This window comes from Dermacentor albipictus, unplaced genomic scaffold, assembly GCF_038994185.2.
Source record: "Dermacentor albipictus isolate Rhodes 1998 colony unplaced genomic scaffold, USDA_Dalb.pri_finalv2 scaffold_13, whole genome shotgun sequence".
NCBI lineage: Eukaryota > Metazoa > Arthropoda > Arachnida > Ixodida > Ixodidae > Dermacentor > Dermacentor albipictus.
The window spans coordinates 9,691,860-9,705,341 of record NW_027225567.1 but is presented as its reverse complement, the minus strand read 5'-3'; the positions used below and the strand labels follow the sequence as shown (position 1 = coordinate 9,705,341).

General features: G+C 52.5%; 1 long non-coding RNA gene across 3 annotated transcripts; it reads left to right on the top strand.

The window, feature by feature from the left end:
- Positions 1-9,410: 9,410 nt before the first annotated feature.
- On the top strand, positions 9,411-12,736 carry LOC139051618 (uncharacterized). Of its 3 annotated transcripts, none has more exons than XR_011509438.1 (3): positions 9,411-9,742; positions 10,805-10,952; positions 11,055-12,736. It is a non-coding gene; the product is annotated as an uncharacterized lncRNA (long non-coding RNA). The 3 variants fall into 3 exon arrangements; XR_011509439.1 differs by having other exon boundaries at positions 10,805-11,270; positions 11,782-12,736; XR_011509437.1 differs by having other exon boundaries at positions 10,805-12,736.
- The last annotated feature ends 746 nt before the right edge of the window (positions 12,737-13,482 follow it).

Sequence of the window (13,482 nt, the reverse complement as noted above, 5' to 3'; positions counted from 1 at the left end):
CTGCCTTCACTCAGCCGCCTTTTAGGGTGCGACGTAACATCGCCCTGCCTTCACTCACCCGCTTTTTAGGGTGCGACGTAACATCGCCCTGCCTTCGCTCAGCCGCTTTTTAGGGTGCGACGTAACATCGCCCTGCCCTCACTCAGCCGCTCTTTAGGGTGCGACGTAACATCGCCCTGGCTCCACTCAGCCGCTGTTTAGGGTGCGACGTAACAGCGCCCTGCCTTCACTCTGCCGCTTTTTAGAGTGCGACGTAACATCGCCCTGCCTTCACTCAGCCGCTTTTTAGGGTGCGACGTAACATCGCCCTGCCTTCACTAAGCCGCTTTTTAGGGTGCGACGTAACAGCGCCCTGCCTTCACTCAGCCGCTTTTTAGAGTGCGACGTAACATCGCCCTGCCTTCACTCAGCCGCTTTTTAGGGTGCGAAGTAACATCGCCTTGCCTTCACTCAGCCGCTTTTTAGGGTGCGACGTAACAGCGCCCTGCCTTCACTTAGCCGCTTTTTAGGGTGCGACGTAACATCGCCCTGCCTTCACTCATCCGCTTTTTAGGGTGCGACGTAACAGCGCCCTGCCTTCACTGAGCGGCTTTTTAGGGTGCGACGTAACAGCGCCCTGCCTTCACTCAGCCGCTTTTTAGGGTGCGACGTAACATCGCCCTGCCTTCAATCAGCCGCTTTTTAGGGTGCGACGTAAAATCGCCCTGCCTTCAATCAGGCGCTTTTTAGGGTGCGACGTAACAGCGCCCTGCCTTCACTCAGCCGCTTTTTAGGGTGCGACGTAACATCGCCCTGCCTTCACTCAGCCGCTTTTTACGGTGCGACGTAACATCGCCCTGCGTTCACTCAGCCGCTTTTTAGAGTGCGACGTAACATCGCCCTGCCTTCACTCAGCCGCTTTTTAGGGTGCGACGTAACAGCGCCCTGCCTTGACTGAGCGGCTTTTTAGGGTGCGACGTAACATCGCCCTGCCTTCACTCAGCCGCTTTTTAGTGTGCGACGTAACATCGCCCTGCCTTCACTCAGCCGCTTTTTAGGGTGCGACGTAACATCGCCCTGCCTTCAATCAGCCGCTTTTTAGGGTGCGACGTAACATCGCCCTGCCTTCGATCAGGCACTTTTTAGGGTGCGACGTAACAGCGCCCTGCCCTCACTCAGCCGCTTTTTAGGGTGCGACGTAACATCGCCCTGCCTTCACTCAGCCGCTTTTTACGGTGCGACGTAACATCGCCCTGCCTTCACTCAGCCGCTTTTTACGGTGCGACGTAACATCGCCCTGCCTTCACTCAGCCGCTTTTTAGGGTGCGACGTAACAGCGGCCTGCCTTCACTCAGTCGCTTTTTAGGGTGCGACGTAACATCGCCCTGCCTTCACTCAGCCGCTTTTTACGGTGCGACATAACAGCGCCCTGCCTTCACTCAGCCACAGTTTAGGGTGCGACGTAACAGCGCCCTGCCTTCACTCAGCCGCTTTTTAGAGTGCTGCGTAACATCGCCCTGGCTTCACTCAGCCGCTTTTTAGGGTGCGACGTAACAGCGTCCTGCTTTCACTCAGCCGCTTTTTAGGGTGCGACATTACAGCGCCCTGCCTTCATTCAAGCGCTTTTTAGGGGGCGACGTAACAGCGCCCTGCCTTCACTCAGCCGCTTTTTATGGTGCGACGTCACATCGCCCTGCCTTCACTCAGCCGCTTTTTAGGGTGCGACGTAACAGCGCCCTGCCTTCACTCAGCGGCTTTTTAGGGTGCGACGTAACATCGCCCTGTCTTCACTCAGCCGCTTTTTAGGGTGCGACATAACATCGCCCTGCCTTCACTCAGCCGCTTTTTAGGGTGCGACGTAACAGCGCCCTCCCTTCACTCAGCCGCTTTTTAGGGTGCGACGTAACATCGCCCTGCCTTCACTCAGCCGCTTTTTAGGGGCCGACGTAACAGCGTCCTGTCTTCACTCAGCCGCTTTTTAGGGTGCACCGTAACAGCGCCCTGTCTCCACTCAGCCGCTTTTTAGGGTGCGACGTAACAGCGCCCTGCCTTCACTCAGCCGCTTTTTAGGGCGCGACGTAACAGCGTCCTGTCTTCTCTCAGCCGCTTTTTAGGTTGCGACGTAACAGCGCCCTGGCTTCACTCAGCCGCTTTTAGGGTGCGACGTCACAGCGTCCTGTCTTCACTCAGCCGCTTTTTAGGGTGCGACGTTACAGCGCCCTGCCTTCATTCAAGCGCTTTTTAGGGTTCGACGTAACAGCGTCCTGTCTTCATTCAGCCGCTTTTTAGGGTGTGACGTCACAGCGCCCTGGCTTAACTCAGCCGCTTTTTAGGGTGCAACGTAACAGCGCCCTGCCTTCACTCAGCCGCTTTTTATGGTGCGACGTAACAGCGTCCTGTCTTCACTCAGCCGCTTTTTAGGGTGCGACGTAATAGCGTCCTGTCTACACTCAGCCGCTTTTTGGGTTGCGACGTAACAGCGCCCTGTCTTCACTCAGCCGCTTTTTATGGTGCGACGTAACAGCGTCCTGTCTTCACTCTGCCGCTTTTTAGGGTGTGACGTAACAGCGCCCTGGCTTCACTCAGCCGCTTTTTAGGGTGCGACGTAACATCGCCCTGCCTTCACTCAGCCGCTTTTTAAGGTGCGACGTAACATTGCCCTGCCTTCACTCAGCCGCTTCTTAGGGTGCGACGTAACATCGCCCTGCCTTCACTCAGCCGCTTTTTAGGGTGCGACGTAACAGCGCCCTCCCTTCACTCAGCCGCTTTTTAGTTTGCGACGTAACATCGCCCTGCCTTCAATCAGCCGCTTTTTATGGTGCGACGTAACATCGCCCTGCCTTCACTCAGCCGCTTTTTAGGGTGCGACGTAGCAGCGCCCTGCCTTCACTCAGCCGCTTTTCAGGGTGCGACGTGACATCGCCCTGCCTTCACTCAGCCGCTTTTTAGGGTGCACCGTAACAGCGTCCTGTCTCCACTCAGCCGCTTTTTAGGGTGCGACGTAACAGCGCCCTGCCTTCACTCAGCCGCTTTTTAGGGTGCGACGTAACAGCGTCCTGTCTTCTCTCAGCCGCTATTTAGGGTGCGACGTAACAGCGCCATGGCTTCACTCAGCCGCTTTTTAGGGTGGGACGTCACAGCGTCCTGTCTTCACTCAGCCGCTTTTTAGGGTGCGACGTAACAGCGTCCTGCTTTCACTCAGCCGCTTTTTAGTGTGCGACGTAACAGCGTCCGGTCTTCACTCAGCCGCTTTTTAGGGTGCGACGTAACAGCGCCCTGCCTTCACTCAGCCGCTTTTTATGGTGCGACGTAACAGCGTCCTGTCTTCACTCAGCCGCTTTTTAGGGTTTGACATCACAGCGCCCTGGCTTAACTCAGCCGCTTTTTAGGGTGCGACGTAACAGCGCCCTGCCTTCATTCAGGCGCTTTTTAGGGTGCGACGTAACAGCGCCCTGCCTTCACTCAGCCGCTTTTTAGGGTGCGACGTAACATCGACCTGCCTTCACTCAGCCGCTTTTTAGGGTGCGACGTAACAGCGCCCTGCCTTCACTCAGCGGCTTTTTAGGGTGCGACGTAACATCGCCCTGCCTTCACTCAGCCGCTTTTTAGGGTGCGACGTAACATCGCCCTGCTTTCACTCAGCCGCTTTTTAGTTTGCGACGTAACATCGCCCTGCCTTCAATCAGCCGCTTTTTATGGTGCGACGTAACATCGCCCTGCCTTCACGCAGCCGCTTTTTAGGGTGCGACGTCACAGCGTCCTGTCTTCACTCAGCCGCTTTTTAGGGTGCGACGTAACAGCGTCCTGCTTTCACTCAGCCGCTTTTTAGGGTGCGACGTTACAGCGCCCTGCCTTCATTCAAGCGCTTTTAGTGTGCGACGTAACAGCGCCCTGCCTTCACTCAGCCGCTTTTTAGGGTGCGACGTAACATCGCCCTGCCTTCACTCAGCCGCTTTTTAGGTTGCGACATAACAGCGCCCTGTCTCCACTCAGCCGCTTTTTAGGGTCGACGTAACAGCGCCCTGCCTTCACTCAGCCGCTTTTTAGGGTGCGACGTAACAGCGTCCTGTCTTCTCTCAGCCGCTTTTTAGGTTGCGACGTAACAGCGCCCTGCCTTCACTCAGCCGCTTTTTATGGTGCGACGTAACAGCGTCCTGTCTTCACTCAGCCGCTTTTTAGGGTTTGACATCACAGCGCCCTGGCTTAACTCAGCCGCTTTTTAGGGTGCGACGTAACAGCGCCCTGCCTTCATTCAGGCGCTTTTTAGGGTGCGACGTAACAGCGCCCTGCCTTCACTCAGCCGCTTTTTAGGGTGCGACGTAACATCGACCTGCCTTCACTCAGCCGCTTTTTAGGGTGCGACGTAACAGCGCCCTGCCTTCACTCAGCGGCTTTTTAGGGTGCGACGTAACATCGCCCTGCCTTCACTCAGCCGCTTTTTAGGGTGCGACGTAACATCGCCCTGCCTTCACTCAGCCGCTTTTTAGTTTGCGACGTAACATCGCCCTGCCTTCAATCAGCCGCTTTTTATGGTGCGACGTAACATCGCCCTGCCTTCACGCAGCCGCTTTTTAGGGTGCGACGTAACAGCGCCCTGCCTTCACTCAACCGCTTTTTAGGGTGCGACGTAACATCGCCCTGCCTTCACTCAGCCGCTTTTTAGGGTGCGACGTAACATCGCCCTGGCTTCACTAAGCCGCTTTTTAGGGTGCGACGTAACATCGCCCTGCCTTCACTCAGCCGCTTTTTAGGGTGCGACGTAACAGCGCGCTGCCTTCACTCAGGCGCTTTTTAGGGTGCGACGTAACAGCGCCATGCCTTCACTCTGCCGCTTTATAGGGGGCGACGTAACATCGCCCTGCCTTCACTCAGCCGCTTTTTAGGGTGCGACGTAACAGCGTCCTGTCTTCACTCAGCCGCTTTTTATGGTGTGACGTAACAGCGCCCTGGCTTCACTCAGCCGCTTTTTAAGGTGCGACATAACATCACCCTGCCTTCACTCAGCCGCTTTTTAGGGTGCGACGTAACAGCGCCCTGCCTTCACTCAGGCGCTTTTTAGGGTGCGACGTAACAGCGTCCTGTCTTCACTCAGCCGCTTTTTAGGGTGTGACGTCACAGCGCCCTGGCTTAACTCAGCCGCTTTTTAGGGTGCGACATAACAGAGCCCTGCCTTCACTCAGCCGGTTGTTAGGGTGCGACGTAACATCGCCCTGCCTTCACTCAGCCGCTTTTTAGGGTGCGACGCAACAGTGCCCTGCCTTCACTCAGGCGCTTTTTAGGGTGCGACGTAACAGCGCCCTGCCTTCACTCAGCCGCTTTTTATGGTGCGACGTAACAGCGTCCTGTCTTCACTCAGCCGCTTTTTAGGGTGCGACGTAATAGCGTCCTGTCTACACTCAGCCGCTTTTTGGGGTGCGACGTAACAGCGCCCTGCCTTCACTCAGCCGCTTTTTATGGTGCGACGTAACAGCGTCCTGTCTTCACTCTGCCGCTTTTTAGGGTGTGACGTAACAGCGCCCTGGCTTCACTCAGCCGCTTTTTAGGGTGCGACGTAACATCGCCCTGCCTTGACTCAGCCGCTTTTTAAGGTGCGACGTAACATTGCCCTGCCTTCACTCAGCCGCTTCTTAGGGTGCGACGTTACATCGCCCTGCCTTCACTCAGCCGCTTTTTAGGGTGCGATGTAACAGCGCCCTGCCTTCACTCAGCTGCTTTTTAGGGTGCGACGTAACATCGCCCTGCCTTCACTCAGCCGCTTTTTAGGGTGCGACGTAACATCGCCCTGCCTTCACTCAGCCGCTTTTTAGGGTGCGACGTAACAGCGCGCTGCCTTCACTCAGGCGCTTTTTAGGATGCGACGTAACAGCGCCCTGCCTTCACTCTGCCGCTTTATAGGGGGCGACGTAACATCGCCCTGCCTTCACTCAGCCGCTTTTTAGGGTGCGACGTAACAGCGTCCTGTCTTCACTCAGCCGCTTTTTATGGTGTGACGTAACAGCGCCCTGGCTTCACTCAGCCGCTTTTTAAGGTGCGACGTAACATCACCCTGCCTTCACTCAGCCGCTTTTTAGGGTGCGACGTAACAGCGCCCTGCCTTCACTCAGGCGCTTTTTAGGGTGCGACGTAACAGCGTCCTGTCTTCACTCAGCCGCTTTTTAGGGTGTGACGTCACAGCGCCCTGGCTTAACTCAGCCGCTTTTTAGGGTGCGACATAACAGCGCCCTGCCTTCACTCAGCCGGTTTTTAGGGTGCGACGTAACATCGCCCTGCCTTCACTCAGCCGCTTTTTAGGGTGCGACGTAACAGCGCCCTGCCTTCACTCAGGCGCTTTTTAGGGTGCGACGTAACAGCGCCCTGCCTACACTCAGCCGCTTTTTATGGTGCGACGTAACAGCGTCCTGTCTTCATTCAGCCGCTTTTTAGGGTGCGACGTAATAGCGTCCTGTCTACACTCAGCCGCTTTTTGGCGTGCGACGTAACAGCGCCCTGCCTTCACTCAGCCGCTTTTTATGGTGCGACGTAACAGCGTCCTGTCTTCACTCTGCCGCTTTTTAGGGTGTGACGTAACAGCGCCCTGGCTTCACTCAGCCGCTTTTTAGGGTGCGACGTAACATCGCCCTGCCTTGACTCAGCCGCTTTTTAAGGTGCGACGTAACATTGCCCTGCCTTCACTCAGCCGCTTCTTACGGTGCGACGTAACATCGCCCTGCCTTCACTCAGCCGCTTTTTAGGGTGCGACGTAACAGCGCCCTCCCTTCACTCAGCCGCTTTTTAGTTTGCGACGTAACATCGCCCTGCCTTCAATCAGCCGCTTTTTATGGTGCGACGTAACAGCGTCCTGTCTTCACTCAGCCGCTTTTTAGGGTTTGACGTCACAGCGCCCTGGCTTAATTCAGCCGCTTTTTAGGGTGCGACATAACAGCGCCCTGTCTTCACTCAGCCGCTTTTTAGGGTGCGACGTAACATAGCCCTGCCTTCACTCAGCCGCTTTTTAGGGTGCGACGTAAGAGCGCCCTGCCTTCATTCAGGCGCTTTTTAGGGTGCGACGTAACAGCGCCCTGCCTTCACTCAGCCGCTTTTTAGGGTGCGACGTAACATCGCCCTGCCTTCCCTCAGCCGCTTTTTATGGTGCGACGTAACATCGCCCTGCCTTCACTCAGCCGCTTTTTAGGGTGCGACGGAACAGCGTCCTGTCTCCACTCAGCCGCTTTTTAGGGTGCGACGTAACATCGCCCTGCCTTCACTCAGCCGCTTTTTAGGGTGCGACGTAACATCGCCCTGCCTTCACTCAGCCGCTTTTTAGGCTGCGACGTAACAGCGCCCTGGCTTCACTAAGCCGCTTTTTAGGGTGCGACGTACCATCGCCCTGCCTTCACTCAGCCGCTTTTTATGGTGCGACGTAACATCGCCCTGCCTTCACTCAGCCGCTTTTTAGGGTGCGACGTAACAGCGCCCTGCCTTCACTCAGCCGCTTTTTATGGTGCGACGTAACATCGCCCTGCCTTCAATCAGCCGCTTTTTAGGGTGCGACGTAACAGCGTCCTGTCTCCACTCAGCCGCTTTTTAGTTTGCGACGTAACATCGCCCTGCCTTCAATCAGCCGCTTTTTATGGTTGGACGTAACATCGCCCTGCCTTCACTCAGCCGCTTTTTAGGGTGCGACGTAACATCGCCCTGCCTTCACTCAGCCGCTTTTTAGGGTGCGACGTAACATCGGCCTGGCTTCACTAAGCCGCTTTTTAGGGTGCGACGTAACATCGCCCTGCCTTCACTCAGCCGCTTTTTAGGGTGCGACGTAACATCGCCCTGGCTTCACTAAGGCGCTTTTTAGGGTGCGACGTAACATCGCCCTGCCTTCACTCAGCCGCTTTTTAGGGTGCGACGTAACAGCGCCCTGCCTTCACTCAGCCGCTTTTTATGGTGCGACGTAACAGCGTCCTGCCTTCACTCACCCGCTTTTTAGGGTGCGACGTAACAGCGCCCTGCCTTCACTCAGGCGCATTTTAGGGTGCGACGTAACAGCGCCCTGCCTTCACTCAGCCGCTTTTTATGGTGCGACGTAACAGCCTCCTGTCTTCACTCTGCCGCTTTTTAGGGTGTGACGTAACAGCGCCCTGGCTTCACTCAGCCGTTTTTTAGGGTGCGATGTAACATCGCCCTGCCTTAACTCAGCCGCTTTTTAAAGTGCGACGTAACATCGCCCTGCCTTCACTCAGCCGCTTTTTAGGGTGCGACGTAACAGCGCCCTGCCTTCACTCAGGCGCTTTTTAGTGTGCGACATAACAGCGCCCTGCCTTCACTCAGCCGCTTTTTATGGTGCGACGTAACAGCGTCCTGTCTTTACTCAGCCGCTTTTTAGGGTGTGACGTAACAGCGCCCTGGCTTCACTCAGCCGCTTTTTATGGTGCGACGTAACAGCGTCCTGCCTTCACTCAGCCGCTTTTTAGGGTGCGACGTAACAGCGTCCTGCCTTCACTCAGCCGCTTTTTAGGGTGCGACGTAACATCGCCCTGCCTTCACTCAGCCGCTTTTTAGGGTGCGACGTAACAGCGCCCTGCCTTCACTCAGCCGCTTTTTAGGGTGCGACGTAACATCGCCCTGCCTTCACTCAGCCGCTTTTTAGGGTGCGACGTAACAGCGCCCTGCCTTCACCCAGGCGCTTTTAGGGTGCGACGTAACAGCGCCCTGCCATCACTCAGCCGCTTTTTATGGTGTGACGTAACAGCGTCCTGTCTTCACTAAGCCGCTTTTTAGGGTGCGACGTAACAGCGTCCTGTCTTCACTCAGCCGCTTTTTAGGGTGCGACGTAACAGCGCCCTGCCTTCACTCAGCCGCTTTTTAGGGGGCGACGTAACAGCGTCCTGTCTTCACTCAGCCGCTTTTTAGGGTGCACCGTAACAGCGTCCTGTCTCCACTCAGCCGCTTTTTAGGGTGCGACGTAACAGCGTCCTGTCTTCTCTCAGCCGCTTTTTAGGGTGCGACGTAACAGCGCCCTGGCTTCACTCAGCCGCTTTTTAGGGTGCGACGTCACAGCGTCCTGTCTTCACTCAGCCGCTTTTTAGGGTGCGACGTAACAGCGTCCTGCCTTCACTCAGCCGCTTTTTAGGGTGCGACGTAACAGCGTCCTGTCTTCACTCAGCCGCTTTTTAGGGTGCGACGTAACAGCGCCCTGCCTTCACTCAGCCGCTTTTTATGGTGCGACGTAACAGCGTCCTGTCTTCACTCAGCCACTTTTTAGGGTTTGACGTCACAGCGCCCTGGCCTAACTCAGCCGCTTTTTAGGCATCGCTCGGTGCTCAACTGAGACGCGTCGCATAACAACTAGGGCGCAATATATCGCTGCGCGCTTACGCTGCTGCGTTAGAAAAGGGTTGCATTGCCTTGATTTCCACAGGCAGTCTCTTGGGGCTTACGATGCTCGCAATTCGCAACTCCAGCAATTCATGCGACACCTAGCGGCAGTAGGGAGAAACGAAATACAGAGGTCCAGTCGCCGTGTGTGCCGTGGAGGCTGCTGTCGCGGACGGAAGAATGAAGCTGCTAGCAAAGAAAAAGCGAACGGCCAAGCAGTTCTGCTGTGTTCCTCGGTGCGTGCCAGCGAGATGGAAGGACCGCGATATTTCCGTTCACGCACTTCCCTCCGAGTGGAAAGGCTGAAGCCGCAGAACCAGGTGGATCGCTAACCTCCGCATCGGCAAGGCTGTGACGCTTACAGTGACTGTTTGCTCACGGCATTTTGCACGGGATAATTTCTCCTTACCAGGTGAGACACTATTGTGAACTTGTGAACTCGACCCTAATGCATGACCATTGTGCGTGGCCATTATACATGTCACTGTGTCACCTTATGTAAACACGTTTCGCATTGCGGGCACTGGCGATTGGGATATGCATTATTTGCTGCATATGTTAGCCGCAACGCGAAATTCGAGCACAGGTTCGAGACCTGTCACAGCGGTTTTTCCGAGGAACGTCTCTTCTGCACTCGTTAACCACATTGGCTGTAATTAGAGCTCATGTTCGACGCTTCACAGCGGTTTCTGCGAGCAACGTCACCTCTGCGCTCGTTGGCTACACCCGGCTGTAACTCGGGAGGCTTTTGATGCCCAGCACGTCTCGCGCAACTTATACGGGCGTCGGAGATTCAAATGTTTACGAATGATGTACTAGCAAGTTCGGGAAGTGTTGAGTGTAAACGTGCCACGTATGTGGCATGCTAAAGCGGAATAAATATCATGCGTGGTGCGGATGAACTTGCAGCACAGGCGCACTGCACGCGGGCACTTCCCAGCGCTACTGATTACGAATTTGCCACTTGCACTTGAGAATCTCCGACGTGCTCAAGAGTGGCGATATGACACTGGTATTTCGCACCGACGGCGAGCCTATCGCGTTCATTGCAGAAGTTTGCCACTTACGCGACAGCCACATGTCAATTTTACACGCGTTTGCTAGTTTCGAGGAAAATTTACGGCGTCCGCCGTCTACTGACGTGTCGCATATGTATGTGCAGTATCAGTACCTAAGCTAGCTTTATCTGTGTTATTAAATCATCCCCAACTCAGTGGCATAACTACTCCGGTCATGTGGTGGTGTTTGCACCTGTGTACTTTGTGTTATGAGCAGCTTTCAACTACGTTTTGCAGATGCTACATTCGGTGTACATCGTTGCATAGCCTTGCACACTCAAACCATGCTTCATTTCCTTGCAAATGCTTTTTTATAAATATTGTGGCTTTGTTTCTGAGGTAAAAAGAAAAAAAAATTCTGGGTGCAGCCCATATTGAGGCACAACAAAGCAAAAACAATTCATTTATTTTTTCAGATGTAGCATGTCAAAGACAGCGGCTGAAAAAAATGCAATACCAACTGAAAACCTGCCAAGGACGTCATGTTATGATGAGAACAAGGATGCTCATATGAAAGAGCTTTCACTGGCAAGACTTCGCTGACGTGTGTATCGGTCAGCCAGAGTAAGTTAATTTGACTACATGGTGCAGCACTTATATGCTTATGGTACATACACCATGTCTACAAGCATGCAATAGATGTCAACACCTTTTAATGCATTACAGAATGAATCAAGCAAAGAAACTGTTGCCTCCCCATTAGAAGCAAAGGTGTTGCCCCATGCACCTGTCAGCACGACCACCATGGTAAATTGGCTGCCTGCAACTTGTGCACACATTGCTTCACCACTAATTCCTTGGGATTAAACTCTGACATTGCAGGACGATCTCCCATCCCCTGACCGCAACAGCATGGACCAAATAAGTGACAAAGGAAATATGGTAATTTCTTTTTGTATATGTATGTGTTGTGGTAGCTGTCTTTACCTAGACGGTGGCATGCTTTCTGGATTTACATCGTAAAAGCATTGTAGCACGTGGTGTGTGATGGGTGCACATTAATTGCAACTTGTGCACACATTGCTTAACCACTGGTTTCTTGAACTGAACTCTATCTGACATTGCAGGACGATTTCCCATCCCCTAACAGCATTGACCAAAGCCTTGCAAACACCATAAGGGACAAGGACATGGCAAATATGGCAATTTATTTTTTCTATATATTTGTGATGTGGTAGCTGTCTTTACCTAGCCGGCAGCATGTTTTCTGGATTAATTCGTGAAAGGATTGTGGTGTGTGATGGGTGCAAATTAACTGATGCAAAAAGCTTGGCTTTCCTACTTCCAACATTGAATTTAATACACTGACGTGCATTATTGGAATGACAAAAAGAAGCTGCATTTCGCGTCAGATATGTCAGACATTACAACTCTTGCTTTTGTTTTGTGACAGGAATGTGCTTGCCAACCTGGCCTCCAGACATTAATGGCAGAGTACTCAAGAGAAGAAAAAGACGTGGCAAATTTCCTACTAGAAATGGCTTCACGGACAAGGCTTACAGAAAGCAAGGCTGCCCAAGTGACATCGGGTACTTTTCCACAGAAGTTTGTGAACACGATAAATAGTAGCGACGTAAATACATTCACAGGCCTGCCATCATTCGATGTTCTGAATGCTCGTGTGACGTGCTACACAAAAATTCATCCACTTTCAGGACGGCACCAGTTATGTGTAAAAACAATTGCATTGACATTGGTGAAATTGAAGCATATTTCCACTGCATTCTTGAGTCACCTTTTTAACTGTTCTCTAACTACATGTAGCAACATAATTGCAGAGACTGCTCAGTTGATGTGTGAAATTTTAAAAGTAACTGTGGCTGTGCCACCAAAAGATGAATTCCAGTGGCGCGTTTGCATATTCGGCATTACGTGATTCACCTGAAGTCGTGCCATGGCTGGCGATATTGCAAGTAGCCTGTATTGCATAGAGGCATTTGTGCGTGTGACCTTGGCTCCATCAAAGCGTGGCGGCCTTGAGAGTAAGTGCAGTCTTCTGTTTGGAAATCCAGCATTTTTAATGCCACTCAGCCACTTCATACTTTTCAGACACGGTCGTTGCCATGTGATCTACATGCTGCACTTGTTTGCATTGGCCAAACCTGCAGACTTCAACTTCAACACACTTTTTGTAAATTAGCAATGCACATTCTTTTGCAACTTGTATTCTTCATTGAAGTGCTGATTTACACTACGCATTCTGATGCAAGTTTTCATCTTATGGTATTCCGAGATATTTGCAGTTCACTTATGATCTGTGTGCATAGAGTTGTGGTTATTCTTCAATGGCGGTTTGTTGTCCCTTTCCTTACTTGTATTTTTTCACAAAATAAACCACATGCACTCAATATTTTGTTCACTGTACTTGCCTCATACGTTTTACTCAAGCCCATTTTTGTTGCACTTTTTAGCATATGAGGGTATATCTGGCCAAACAGAACATGAGAAGTAACATGGAACAGTGTCAAACCTGCATACGATGAGTATTTAAAAAGTTTGGCCACCAGAGTTGAGTACTCTGAAAGAATGGTTTGATTCAAATGACCCCAGCTGGTATATGTACCATAATTTATGCTTCTTCCCAGTTTGTTGAATACAGTGCAAATGGCTGTCCTGGGAAGCATAACTAAACCACTGGTAATACAACATGGGGAGACACTTGTGCAGACTTAACATCAGTGAATGATAATTATTGACCTCCAGAGAGCATATAGAGCTGTCCTTACTATCAACATATCAATAAATGGAAAGTAAGTGACATAAAAGTTTAACATGCACTTAAAGCACTTAACAAACACTTAAAGGGGCACTGAAACACTTCCGACTGATCATAGTTACCTCACTACAAAAGGACACCGCCTGCTGCAAAAATTTTTCGAATCATTGAACTGTAAGCGGAATTAGTAGTTATTGCACTGATGCATTGCTTTCTCCTTTCGCCTCAGCTAGTGTGCTGGAAGCTACACGGTGCATGGGAAGGTAGCAAGGTCCTGGTCAAGTTTTTTTTTTTACACATTGCTACTTGTGGTTCAGGCATGTGTGGCACTCTCTAAACGCGAGATGGACGCCTGGAGCTACATCACTTACAGAGACC